The sequence below is a fragment of the Anomaloglossus baeobatrachus genome, chromosome 7, assembly GCF_048569485.1.
Source record: "Anomaloglossus baeobatrachus isolate aAnoBae1 chromosome 7, aAnoBae1.hap1, whole genome shotgun sequence".
NCBI lineage: Eukaryota > Metazoa > Chordata > Amphibia > Anura > Aromobatidae > Anomaloglossus > Anomaloglossus baeobatrachus.
The window spans coordinates 249307443-249320783 of record NC_134359.1 but is presented as its reverse complement, the minus strand read 5'-3'; the positions used below and the strand labels follow the sequence as shown (position 1 = coordinate 249320783).

General features: G+C 43.5%; 1 pseudogene; it reads left to right on the top strand.

Annotated features, from left to right (window-relative positions):
• Window positions 1-781: 781 nt before the first annotated feature.
• Window positions 782-13341, top strand: part of LOC142246687 (RNA exonuclease 5-like) — a 48512-nt pseudogene continuing 35952 nt past the window's right edge.

The following is a 13341-nucleotide window of genomic DNA, read 5'->3' as shown; positions in this document are numbered from 1 at the left end:
GGGCCAAGAAGCGGTCAATAGAGTACACCCGCAGAGGAGCAAGGTGACTTTACCACACCTGAGACCTTAACACTAATGAGTCACATGACACCGGGGAGGAAATATGGCTAACTGGGAGCAATTTGGGCATTTTCGCTTAGGGGTGTACTCACTTTTGTTGCCACCGGTTTCGACATTAATGGCTGTGTGATGAGTTATTTAGAGGGCATCAAATTTACAGTTATACAAGCTGCACACTGCCTATATATTGTATCACAGGGTCATATCGTCAGTGCTGTCCCATGAAAAGATATAATAAAAAAAAATTAACAAAAATGTGGTGAAGGGTGTACTCACTTTTTTTTGCCACCGGTTTAGACATTAATGGCTGTGTGTAGAGTTATTTAGAGCACACCAAATTTACCCTGTTATACAAGCTGCACACTGACACTGTACATTGTATCACAGGGTCAGATCCTCAGTGTTGTCCCATGAAAAGATATAAATGTGAGGGGTGTACTTACTTTATTGATATATGGTATTATTGTGTTTCTCGACAGAAATCTCCCAGATTATCACCCGCATTATTTTGTGATAACTGTGAAATTCAGCCCCAGCAGCTGCACCAGCTCCTGAAGTACGCGGCTATCGGAAAGCGGGGCGGTGCCACACAGGCAAGGTGCGTTCATCTTTCAGGGGGTGCCCAAGTCACAGCAGGAGGCAGCTACAGCGCAGGGTGCCCAATCACAGCAGGAGGCAGCTACAGCGCAGGATCCTATATACAGCGGCTGCCGTATTTGAGATGTGTAAGTGTCGTGCCTCTTTCTGTGCAAATCAGGATAATGTGAGTTTTTTTTTAACTTAGTTTTTACATTTTTCTAACTTTATTTTTACATATTATTACAGCACATAATTTAATGTTTTTCCCTTTTATTATTTTCAGGATCACCCAATACAGAAAATTACATCCGCACCAACTGCACGGGGGAACCTACGGACGGCAGCCCCCTGTTTGGTCTGGATTGTGAAATGGCACGTATATAAGAGACCGTATGTCTGACGTGTCAACCAATAAAGCTGTGTATACCAAAAAGATAGTGTACCTCCCCTCCCCCATCATCCACAAACACACATCCCCATTATGAGAGAGGCAAGACGCAGTCAGATCTGCCTGACAGCAGAGCAAAGGATCGGGCATGCTGAAACCCAACATGTCTGATCCTTTTTTAGGGAATCCCTTGTACATCCTTTATTATCGGTGCCGGTGGATATATTTCTAATACATCAATTTTGGTTTGATAGGACAAAGTGTAAATTTAAAGCCTTTTTTACAAAATACAGTTTAGTAGCTTAAAAAAATCTGAATTTTATAAAAAAAATTGCTTTGTCGCAATTTTGTTACACCTGTAATTTTAATTTTATTTTTCAGGGAGGAGGGACACTGAGGAGTTGTATATTGGCTTGTTATGAGTAGTATGAGAACAGGGAGGAGGGACACTGAGGAGTTGTCTATCAGCTTGTACTGAGCAGTGTGAGATCAGAGAGGAGGTACACTGATGGGCTATCAGCATGTACTGAGCAGTGTGAGATCAGAGAGGAGGGACACTGATGGGCTATCAGCATGTACCGAGCAGTGTGAGATCAGAGAGGAGGGACACTGATGGGCTATTAGCATGTACTGAGCAGTGTGAGATCAGGGAGGAGGGACACTGAGGAACTGTCAGCTTGTACTGTGCAGTGTGAGATCAGAAAGGAAGACCACTGAGGAGCTGTCTATCAGCTTGTACTGTGCAGTGTGAGATCAGGGAGGAGGGACCCTGAGGAGCTGTCTATTAGATGTCATGTGGCTCGTTGTCCTATGGCGGCCATGTTGATCTAATAGACAGTTTCATAGATTTCTGACACCAGTATTTCTATATCCGCAGTGTTTGACCTGTAAAGGGCATGAGCTGACCTGGGTGTCATTAGTGGATGCACAAGGCCAGTGTATTATGGATGAACTGGTGAAGCCGGATAATCTCATGATAACTTACAAGACCAGGTATTCTCTCTATTCTTACATACATTCTGTCTTTCTCCTGTAATGATCTTTGGTTGGCTTAATAGATTTTTTTTAACAAAATGGACGACATGTTGACTTGCAGGTCACCCAATGACTTAAAATTTTGGGCTGTTCCGCTTATTACTTTACAATGATGGCTCTGACGTGCTCTGAGAATCTGAAATATTTGTCACCATGGTAACAGACTACAAACAAACCTTATGTAGTCTGGACCTGCGCTCCTATCCCTACTTATTAGTATGTACATAAAACGTTGTGCAGGATAAGAAAACGTGGATGATTTGTCAAAACCGCCACATCTGTCCGTGGGTTGAGTCTGGTGCTGAAGTTCTGCTCCATTGAAGTGATTGGGGCCGAGTGGCTTTATTACATAGAAATAAAGGGCAGATATGAAGCTGTTTTTGGAAGAACCCAACTGTGTTTTACTAATTCTGTGCATCCCTGTTAAAGGTAATGTTTTACCATGGCAAACTCTCAGTTGCCTCAATGATCTGCTTATTAAACTATCTGCAAGGAAAATACAGTGTGCCAGTAATGTATATGAATGGCTAATGTAATACGTGGACAGGCTGACTGATGATAAAGTGGCTCATTTATGCCACTGCTCATTAGGTAGAAGAGAAATTACTTAGGCTATGTGCGCACTGGGAAATGGAATTTTCTTGAGAAAATTCCGCATGCTCTCAAAGATTACCGCACCCGCGGTAAAAAAACGTGTCTGTGATGTCTGTGTGAGTGTGATCTGTGTTTGTGTTTACTCTGCACGGCTTCCTCTTCCTGTAATGACATCACTTCCCTGCAAACCGCAGACAAGCGATGTACATTACCGGAGGTAAACCGTGAAATACCGCAGGGAATAACGCAGGAAAACGCAGTGAACCGCACAGAATTTGCTACCTGTGTTATTCCCTGCGGGATTTCATGATTAACATTGGAGTCAATGGAGTGAAATTCCGCAGCGATGTGCGGAAAAGAAGTGACATGCACTTGTTTTTGCTGCGGGATTCCCGCAGCAAAACATGCAGCTGTCAAATTCCGCCTAGTGCGCACAGGATTTTTTTTCTCCATAGGATTTGCTGGTGATTCACTGCAGAGATGTTATGAACATTTTCTGCAGCGAAACATGCAGCAGATCCGCGGAAAATCCGCGGCAAAATCCGGTAAGTGCGCACATAGCCTTAGAGGACCTGTAACCAGGTCAAAAGTAACCAATTTTTTTTTTTTTTTTTTTTTTTTTTAATTCTGATGCTCCCCTAAGTTTTTCGTTTTTTTATTTTATTTAAATCCACAATACAGTATGGGCCTTTTTATTTGGTGTTATTTTTTATGGTCTTTTCTCCGGGGCTATGGCTCGCGTGGGACCACCCCTGGGGCTGTGGCTCGCGTGGGACCACCCCCGGGGCTGTGGCTTGCGTGGGACCACCCCCGGGGCTGGGTTCACAGGGTAGTCTTCTGTGGTGGGTGATCCCCCAGGGCGCGGCTCGCATGGGATTCCTCCGAGGCGTGGCTCGCGAGGCGGGGGAGCCCCAAGGTGTGGACCGCGTGGGATCGACCCGGGGTGTGCTCGCAGGATAACTTTCTGTGGTGGGGCAAGGGGATCCATTTGGGGCTTGGCTAGCGGGGAGGGAGGATTATTTTTATTTGGTGTATTTTCTTTATGGTCTTTTCTCAGGGGGCGTGGCTCGGGTAGGATCCCCTGGGACGTGGCTCGGGTGAATCCCAGGGGCATGGCTCGCATGGGATCCTCCTAGGGTGTGGCTCCCGTGGGATCCCCTAGGGTGTGGCTCTTGTGGGATCTCCTGGGGCGTGGCTCGTGCGACGGGGGATCCTTTCGGGGCGTGGCCTGCGGAGCGATCCTCTGGAACATGGCTCGCGAGGATCCTCCCATTCGTGTCTTTAGGCTGTTTTGAATAATTGATCTGTGAGCCCCGTCCTCTTATAAAAGCCATAACAATTAGCACAAAAAAAGAGCATATTTCTGGAACCGCACAGCAGATAAAGAGGTGTCACTCGGGGGTGTAGCAGGAATAAAATAAGACCAAAAAGTGGCCTCTTTGATCTGGTTACCGTTCCTCTGTAGTAACATGGCCGGAGCTCTGTCTTACCGAAATGACCCTGTTAATACCTAAGTAAATGTTCCCGAAGAGATTTTCTTTTTTCTGTACAACACAATCTCTCACATTTGTGTAATTTATGTGCGGTCAGGCTCTCGAGGATCACTAAAAAGAAGCTCATCCTGTAAAAACCAAACTGAAGGACGTCCAGGAAAGAATAAAAGCTCTCCTTCCTCCAGACGCCGTGTTGGTGGGACACTCGCTGGAGAACGACCTGCGAGCTTTGCAGGTGAGCGCTCACTTCGCACCATTCGTGTGTATAGAGCCGGCAGTGCGACCCTGACCATTGTTTCTTTCCTTTTTTCCAGATGATACATTCAAATGTTATTGACACGTCCATACTTTTTGCACGAAACCCAGGAAGGAGATTCAGATTAAAGTTCCTGGCGCAAGTGATACTAAAGTACGAAGCTTCACGTTCTATCTCCCTACAGGAGACTAAGGGACATAATCTTGAGGTAATCAACCTCTCCAATTTGGTCCTGACTAAATCACAGATTGAGATATTAAGCCTCGGTTTGAATTTTGCGCCTAACTATGATTTTAATTATTTTACAGTGATCAAGGACTTACACCTCTTCTCCCGAAAATTGGTGCTGAAAAAATTACACGCTAAGAGAAGTTTGGACATTTCCCCCCTGACTGATGCCGAAGTAGAGGCCATTTCTATTCTTGAGGAGTTGGATGAATCCTCCCCACAAATGGTAGGGAATCATGCGACTAACTTTCCCACCTCAATATATCCCCGCTCCACCACTTTCCCCCCATTTTCGATTTGCCCTGAGGTTGAGATCTTTTGCAAATTGGTCTCTGAAGATTTTAAAAATTTGAATAAGAGACATGCAGGAGATAATCTCACCTCTGACCAACGTAGGGCTTTAAAAGAACTTAAGGAACTGGATGACATTATCATCAAACCAGCGGATAAGGGGGGAAATGTGGTGGTGTGGCCTCGGCACATGTATGAAAAAGAAGCAGGTCGCCAACTTCGCGACCGTCATACATATGCCCCCTTGACACAAAACCCACTTGGTGGATTTATGATTGAGCTATATAATATTCTTGATAGAGCCTTTAGACAGGGCATTATTACTAAGAAAGTATTGGACGGTTTAATCATCAAATGCCCTGTTGTACCAACTTTCTACCTACTTCCCAAAGTCCACAAGGACCCTGTCTGCCCCCCGGGGCGTCCGATTGTCTCGGGCATCGGAGGGATGTGCGACCCAGTTTGTAAGTTCATTGAACATTTTTTACATCCACTGGTGGAAACGCTGCCCTCCTATGCCCGGGACACTCTTGACGTCCTGCGGCGGGTTGATGGTCTCTTTGTGGACGATGGGACCCTCCTCGCAACTATTGACGTGGAGGCATTATATACGTGCATTGATCATCAACATGGACTGAGGGCGGTTGACTTTTTTCTGAACATGAGTAGTCTGGATGCACAATTGTGTCAGTTGATCCATGACTTGTTAGAATTTGTCCTGACACATAACTTTTTCACGTTTAGAGATAAGTTCTTTCTGCAGAAGCGGGGGACCGCGATGGGGGCGGCCTGTGCGCCCTCCTACGCTAACCTCTTCCTGGGGTTCTGGGAGAGGGAGGTGTTTGGAGGTGACGCACGGACCGATGCCCCCGTCCAACAATGGATAAGATATATTGATGACATACTGATTCTGTGGGGGGGCACCTCATTTGAGCTGGAGAATTATATCTGCTCCCTCAATAAGAATCAGTATGGCATCAAACTTACCCATAAATACCATCCTGCAGAAATGGACTTCCTAGACGTGAAACTGATTGTGCATCCAGACCGCTCTTTACAGGCGGATATGTTCAGAAAGGAGACCTCAGTCAATGCACTCCTCCACGCTAGCTCCAATCATCAGGCCTCCACGATACGAGCAATACCTGTAGGACAGTATCTTCGCGCCCGAAGGATCTGCTCAACTGATCAATACTTTGAAGCCCAGACTGAGGATCTTAGAGCTAGGTTCCGGGAGCGTGGATACTCACATCGTACTATCAAAAATGGGTACAATCGGGCAAAAAATGCCAAGAGGCCTACGTTATTGATTGGAGGGAAGAAAGATAAGGAGGAGGGTATGACTAGGTTCATCACCACTTTTAACAACCAGTGGGATGATATTAGAGAGGTTCTAAAGAAACATTGGGCTGTTTTAAAATCTGATAGTGTACTGGGTCCTAAACTTCCAAATGTGCCTCTAATGACAGCAAGAAGGAGCAAGAACTTAAAGGATCACTTAGTACACAGTCATTATATGCTCAAAACCCAATCCCTTTTCAATATACCCAGAACCAACTTGGGTTCGTTTCCCTGTGGGTCATGTCTGGCTTGTCGGAATATGATACGGGCTAATTCCTTTATGTCATCGGATGGGAGTGGGATATTCGAGATAAGGCATTATATTTCTTGCCGAACCTCGAATGTCATATACTATGCCAGATGTACATGCCGTCTCATTTACATTGGGCTCACATCACGTGAACTCCGTGAACGCATCAGGGAACACGTCAGGGACATTTTGGCGGCGCGCGATGAAACTAACATCCACCTTCTTAAAACCATCCCTCGCCATTTTAAAAGCCACCATAAATGTAACCCTGACGATTTGAAATTTATAGGGATTGATGTTATACATCTGGGAATACGAGGTGGGGACTACAAGAAGGCTCTGGCAAGACGCGAATGCGAATGGATAGTGAGACTGGATACAGTCTCACCCCATGGTTTGAATGAGAAGCTTACCTTCTCACCTTTTTTATCGAATCTTGTGTTCATTTGCCTTCAGCGTCTCGTAGACATCTCTTTGTACTCTAGGCCTCTATGATGGTAGTCGAGTGCAACAACCGTTTTTGCATTCTTTTATGTTTCAAAATGTCTATTATTGTTGGATAAAGTTTGTCCCCTTTATATTCGGTGTTTTTATTCATCTTTTTCTTCGTGTTTGTTTATTTTGAGTTTTTTTATGTGCACTGGTTTTAATTTGCTCTTTTTTCTTTGGATTTTTATAGGTGCCTTATCTATCAAATCGCCATAATGTGGTTTCTGATCAGCCTTCCTGAATAGGGCCATATCTTTTATTCAATTGAGAATCATCATCGCACATTAGGAGGGGATATCAATGGTGTATATTTCTGGGGGATATCTATGTTTATGCAATTACATATTTATTGTATCCAGTTTTGATGTAGTGTCGGGATATGTTTATGGACTTTGCATCAGCGTGTGTGTATGTGTGCATGTACGTGTGATCACATGTATGCATACATGCACATATGCTCTATTGTGATGTATTCATGTACTTTATACATACTGCATTTCTTTCATATCTTTTATATACGTATACATTTTTATATGCATGGACAGCTTTTTTGTATACATGTGTTTCTCATATGCATATGTTCTTTGGGTGTGCTGATAATATATCCTGGATATGATTATACCAGAGGCTTGGGTAGTTGTGGATATATATGAGGTGCAATGAATGAATACATCTATTTATATTTCGACTGCTTCTCTATATGTATATATGCACGACCGATATGGCATTAATGATTTGTCAGGCATCTTATTGCTATTTTTGATTATATATCCCCCTATAATACCCCTTGTGTGCTCTCTCCTTTACTTTTGGCTTGAGTTGTGGGTGCTGCGTAATGCGCATGCGCGCACCTACGCTCTCGTCAATTACATGCAGTGAGTTTGTCCTGTGCGCACGCCTTCACTCGCCTCCCGCTTTGTTCGCTCCCGATGGCCTCCGTAGCGCTGACACCTTATGTCACCGCTGGAGAGCCGGAAATGATGCGAGCGGGGGTGTGGCTATGAACACACGCGCAATGGTCTGGACTATACTGACATCTGGATTAACCTATCAGCATCGGCTGTTTGATTTATAAACCCCACCTGGCTAGAATTCTTTTCCACCGGCACTTTCTCCTATTTACTCCCCCTTATGAAGCTGAGGCGAGACGCGTAGGGGCACGCGAGTTGCGATTCTGACCAGCGCAGTCTGACATATGGGTAAGCCTGATTGATTGTATTTTCTGAAATGCTCCGAGCTAACCTTCTTTGAGTTATTGACATATAATGGAGATTTCATGCATTCAAAGTGAAGTGTAATCTACTTGTTACCTTCATTTAATCCAATCAGTCTCTCTTTACCTGGCTATTCCCATGGCTTATTACCTCATATATATCTTCTATTACTATGTCTCATGGGTCAGCTTTTCATCTGTTTGTTACACCTGACATGTTTAGGTATTGTGCTGCTTTTTGCTGTCCTCATTTTTTCACTGTGATCACTAATTTTCTATACTAAAGTACACTTATATATTATGAAAATCCAACCTGTTTTAATACTCTTTGTAATAAAATAAATTTTTATATGCAGTAACTATGGTTGTGATTTTGATTTATTTATGATGACCTTACTCTCTTGCACGTTAAGTCCTTTTGTTCTCTTTGTATTAAATTGTATGCTAAGGTCGTGCTATAGCGGTCAATTGATAGCCGCATATGCGATTCCACGATTGCGGACTTTTCTATTTATGATTGTCTTTCTGTGTGTATTCACAGCCTCTTCCGCAAGAATGGATCACAAGGCCCGTGAGTCCACGTGGCAGAATAAACTTGATCAAGTGTTTTGTGAGGACATGGAAGTAGTTTTAGATACACCGTCTAGGGACAACAACCTTACGATTGACAAGTTGAAACAGCTGCTTAACCGCAAAACTCGGCTATGGTGGAACAGGGCCTTTCTCGAAAGGTATCTGGAGAGGGGTCTTGTTCCACGTGGCCTTAGAGTCAGGGTTTTCCCTTCTTATGTCGTTGAGGACGAAGAATTTAAGGAAAAATGGGAGAATTTCTCCAACTCCTGCTCAAAGGGCCATATGGGCCTTTTGATACAAGCCAATTCAATATCTCTCTCTGAAATTGAATTGGAAATCAATGGCATTCAAGAACATCTTACTGGCCAATTATCGGGTGAGGCTATGTCCAAGCTGAAGGAAGATCTTGATAATGAGTACCAAAAGTGGGAGAAGGATATCATTGCCGCAAAAACCAAGAAATATAAGAGGGATCTTAAGAAAAAGACTAAGGGACATAATCTTGAGGTAATCAACCTCTCCAATTTGGTCCTGACTAAATCACAGATTGAGGTATTAAGCCTCGGTTTGAATTTTGCGCCTAACTATGATTTTAATTATTTTACAGTGATCAAGGACTTACACCTCTTCTCCCGAAAATTGGTGCTGAAAAAATTACACGCTAAGAGAAGTTTGGACATTTCCCCCCTGACTGATGCCGAAGTAGAGGCCATTTCTATTCTTGAGGAGTTGGATGAATCCTCCCCACAAATGGTAGGGAATCATGCGACTAACTTTCCCACCTCAATATATCCCCGCTCCACCACTTTCCCCCCATTTTCGATTTGCCCTGAGGTTGAGATCTTTTGCAAATTGGTCTCTGAAGATTTTAAAAATTTGAATAAGAGACATGCAGGAGATAATCTCACCTCTGACCAACGTAGGGCTTTAAAAGAACTTAAGGAACTGGATGACATTATCATCAAACCAGCGGATAAGGGGGGAAATGTGGTGGTGTGGCCTCGGCACATGTATGAAAAAGAAGCAGGTCGCCAACTTCGCGACCGTCATACATATGCCCCCTTGACACAAAACCCACTTGGTGGATTTATGATTGAGCTATATAATATTCTTGATAGAGCCTTTAGACAGGGCATTATTACTAAGAAAGTATTGGACGGTTTAATCATCAAATGCCCTGTTGTACCAACTTTCTACCTACTTCCCAAAGTCCACAAGGACCCTGTCTGCCCCCCGGGGCGTCCGATTGTCTCGGGCATCGGAGGGATGTGCGACCCAGTTTGTAAGTTCATTGAACATTTTTTACATCCACTGGTGGAAACGCTGCCCTCCTATGCCCGGGACACTCTTGACGTCCTGCGGCGGGTTGATGGTCTCTTTGTGGACGATGGGACCCTCCTCGCAACTATTGACGTGGAGGCATTATATACATGCATTGATCATCAACATGGACTGAGGGCGGTTGACTTTTTTCTGAACATGAGTAGTCTGGATGCACAATTGTGTCAGTTGATCTATGACTTGTTAGAATTTGTCCTGACACATAACTTTTTCACGTTTAGAGATAAGTTCTTTCTGCAGAAGCGGGGGACCGCGATGGGGGCTGCCTGTGCGCCCTCCTACGCTGACCTCTTCCTGGGGTTCTGGGAGAGGGAGGTGTTTGGAGGTGACGCACGGACCGATGCCCCCGTCCAACAATGGATAAGATATATTGATGACATACTGATTCTGTGGGGGGGCACCTCATTTGAGGTGGAGAATTATATCTGCTCCCTCAATAAGAATCAGTATGGCATCAAACTTACCCATAAATACCATCCTGCAGAAATGGACTTCCTAGACGTGAAACTGATTGTGCATCCAGACCGCTCTTTACAGGCGGATATGTTCAGAAAGGAGACCTCAGTCAATGCACTCCTCCACGCTAGCTCCAATCATCAGGCCTCCACGATACGAGCAATACCTGTAGGACAGTATCTTCGCGCCCGAAGGATCTGCTCAACTGATCAATACTTTGAAGCCCAGGCTGAGGATCTTAGAGCTAGGTTCCGGGAGCGTGGATACTCACATCGTACTATCAAAAATGGGTATAATCGGGCAAAAAATGCCAAGAGGCCTACGTTATTGATTGGAGGGAAGAAAGATAAGGAGGAGGGTATGACTAGGTTCATCACCACTTTTAACAACCAGTGGGATGATATTAGAGAGGTTCTAAAGAAACATTGGGCTGTTTTAAAATCTGATAGTGTACTGGGTCCTAAACTTCCAAATGTGCCTCTAATGACAGCAAGAAGGAGCAAGAACTTAAAGGATCACTTAGTACACAGTCATTATATGCTCAAAACCCAATCCCTTTTCAATATACCCAGAACCAACTTGGGTTCGTTTCCCTGTGGGTCATGTCTGGCTTGTCGGAATATGATACGGGCTAATTCCTTTATGTCATCGGATGGGAGTAGGACATTCGAGATAAGGCATTATATTTCTTGCCGAACCTCGAATGTTATATACTATGCCAGATGTACATGCCGTCTCATTTACATTGGGCTCACATCACGTGAACTCCGTAAACGCATCAGGGAACACGTCAGGGACATTTTGGCGGCGCGCGATGAAACTAACATCCACCTTCTTAAAACCATCCCTCGCCATTTTAAAAGCCACCATAAATGTAACCCTGACGATTTGAAATTTATAGGGATTGATGTTATACATCTGGGAATACGAGGTGGGGACTACAAGAAGGCTCTGGCAAGACGTGAATGCGAATGGATAGTGAGACTGGATACAGTCTCACCCCATGGTTTGAATGAGAATCTTACCTTCTCACCTTTTTTATAGAATCTTGTGTTCATTCGGCTTCAGCGTCTCGTAGACATCTCTTTGTACTCTAGGCCTCTATGATGGTAGTCGAGTGCAACAACCGTTTTTGCATTCTTTTATGTTTCAAAATGTCTATTATTGTTGGATAAAGTTTGTCCCCTTTATATTCGGTGTTTTTATTCATCTTTTTCTTCGTGTTTGTTTATTTTGAGTTTTTTTATGTGCACTGGTTTTAATTTGCTCTTTTTTCTTTGGATTTTTATAGGTGCCTTATCTATCAAATCGCCATAATGTGGTTTCTGATCAGCCTTCCTGAATAGGGCCATATCTTTTATTCAATTGAGAATCATCATCGCACATTTGGAGGGGATATCAATGGTGTATATTTCTGGGGGATATCTATGTTTATGCAATTACATATTTATTGTATCCAGTTTTGATGTAGTGTCGGGATATGTTTATGGACTTTGCATCAGCGTGTGTGTATGTGTGCATGTACGTGTGATCACATGTATGCATACATGCACATATGCTCTATTGTGATGTATACATGTACTTTATACATACTGCATTTCTTTCATATCTTTTATATACGTATACATTTTTATATGCATGGACAGCTTTTTTGTATACATGTGTTTCTCATATGCATATGTTCTTTGGGTGTGCTGATAATATATCCTGGATATGATTATACCAGAGGCTTGGGTAGTTGTGGATATATATGAGGTGCAATGAATGAATACATCTATTTATATTTCGACTGCTTCTCTATATGTATATATGCACGACCGATATGCCATTAATGATTTGTCAGGCATCTTATTGCTATTTTTGATTATATATCCCCCTATAATACCCCTTGTGTGCTCTCTCCTTTACTTTTGGCTTGAGATGTGGGTGCTGCGTAATGCGCATGCGCGCACCTACGCTCTCGTCAATTACATGCAGTGAGTTTGTCCTGTGCGCGCGCCTTCCCTCGCCTCCCCCTTTGTTCGCTCCCGATGGCCTCTGTAGCGCTGACACCTTATGTCACCGCTGGAGAGCCGGAAATGATGCGAGCGGGGGTGTGGCTATGAACACACGCGCAATGGTCTGGACTATACTGACATCTGGATTAACCTATCAGCATCAGCTGTTTGATTTATAAACCCCACCTGGCTAGAATTCTTTTCCACCGGCACTTTCTCCTATTTACTCCCCCTTATGAAGCTGAGGCGAGACGCGTAGGGGCACACGAGTTGCGATTATGACCAGCGCAGTCTGACATATGGGCAAGCCTGATTGATTGTATTTTCTGAAATGCTCCGAGCTAACCTTCTTTGAGTTATTGACATATAATGGAGATTTCATGCATTCAAAGTGAAGTGTAATCTACTTGTTACCTTCATTTAATCCAATCAGTCTCTCTTTACCTGGCTATTCCCATGGCTTATTACCTCATATATATCTTCTATTACTATGTCTCATGGGTCAGCTTTTCATCTGTTTGTTACACCTGACATGTTTAGGTATTGTGTTGCTTTTTGCTGTCCTCATTTTTTCACTGTGATCACTAATTTTCTATACTAAAGTACACTTATATATTATGAAAATCCAACCTGTTTTTATACTCTTTGTAATAAAATTAATTTTTATATGCAGTAACTATGGTTGTGATTTTGATTTATTTATGATGACCTTACTCTCTTGCACGTTAAGTCCTTTTTGTATTAAATTGTATGCTAA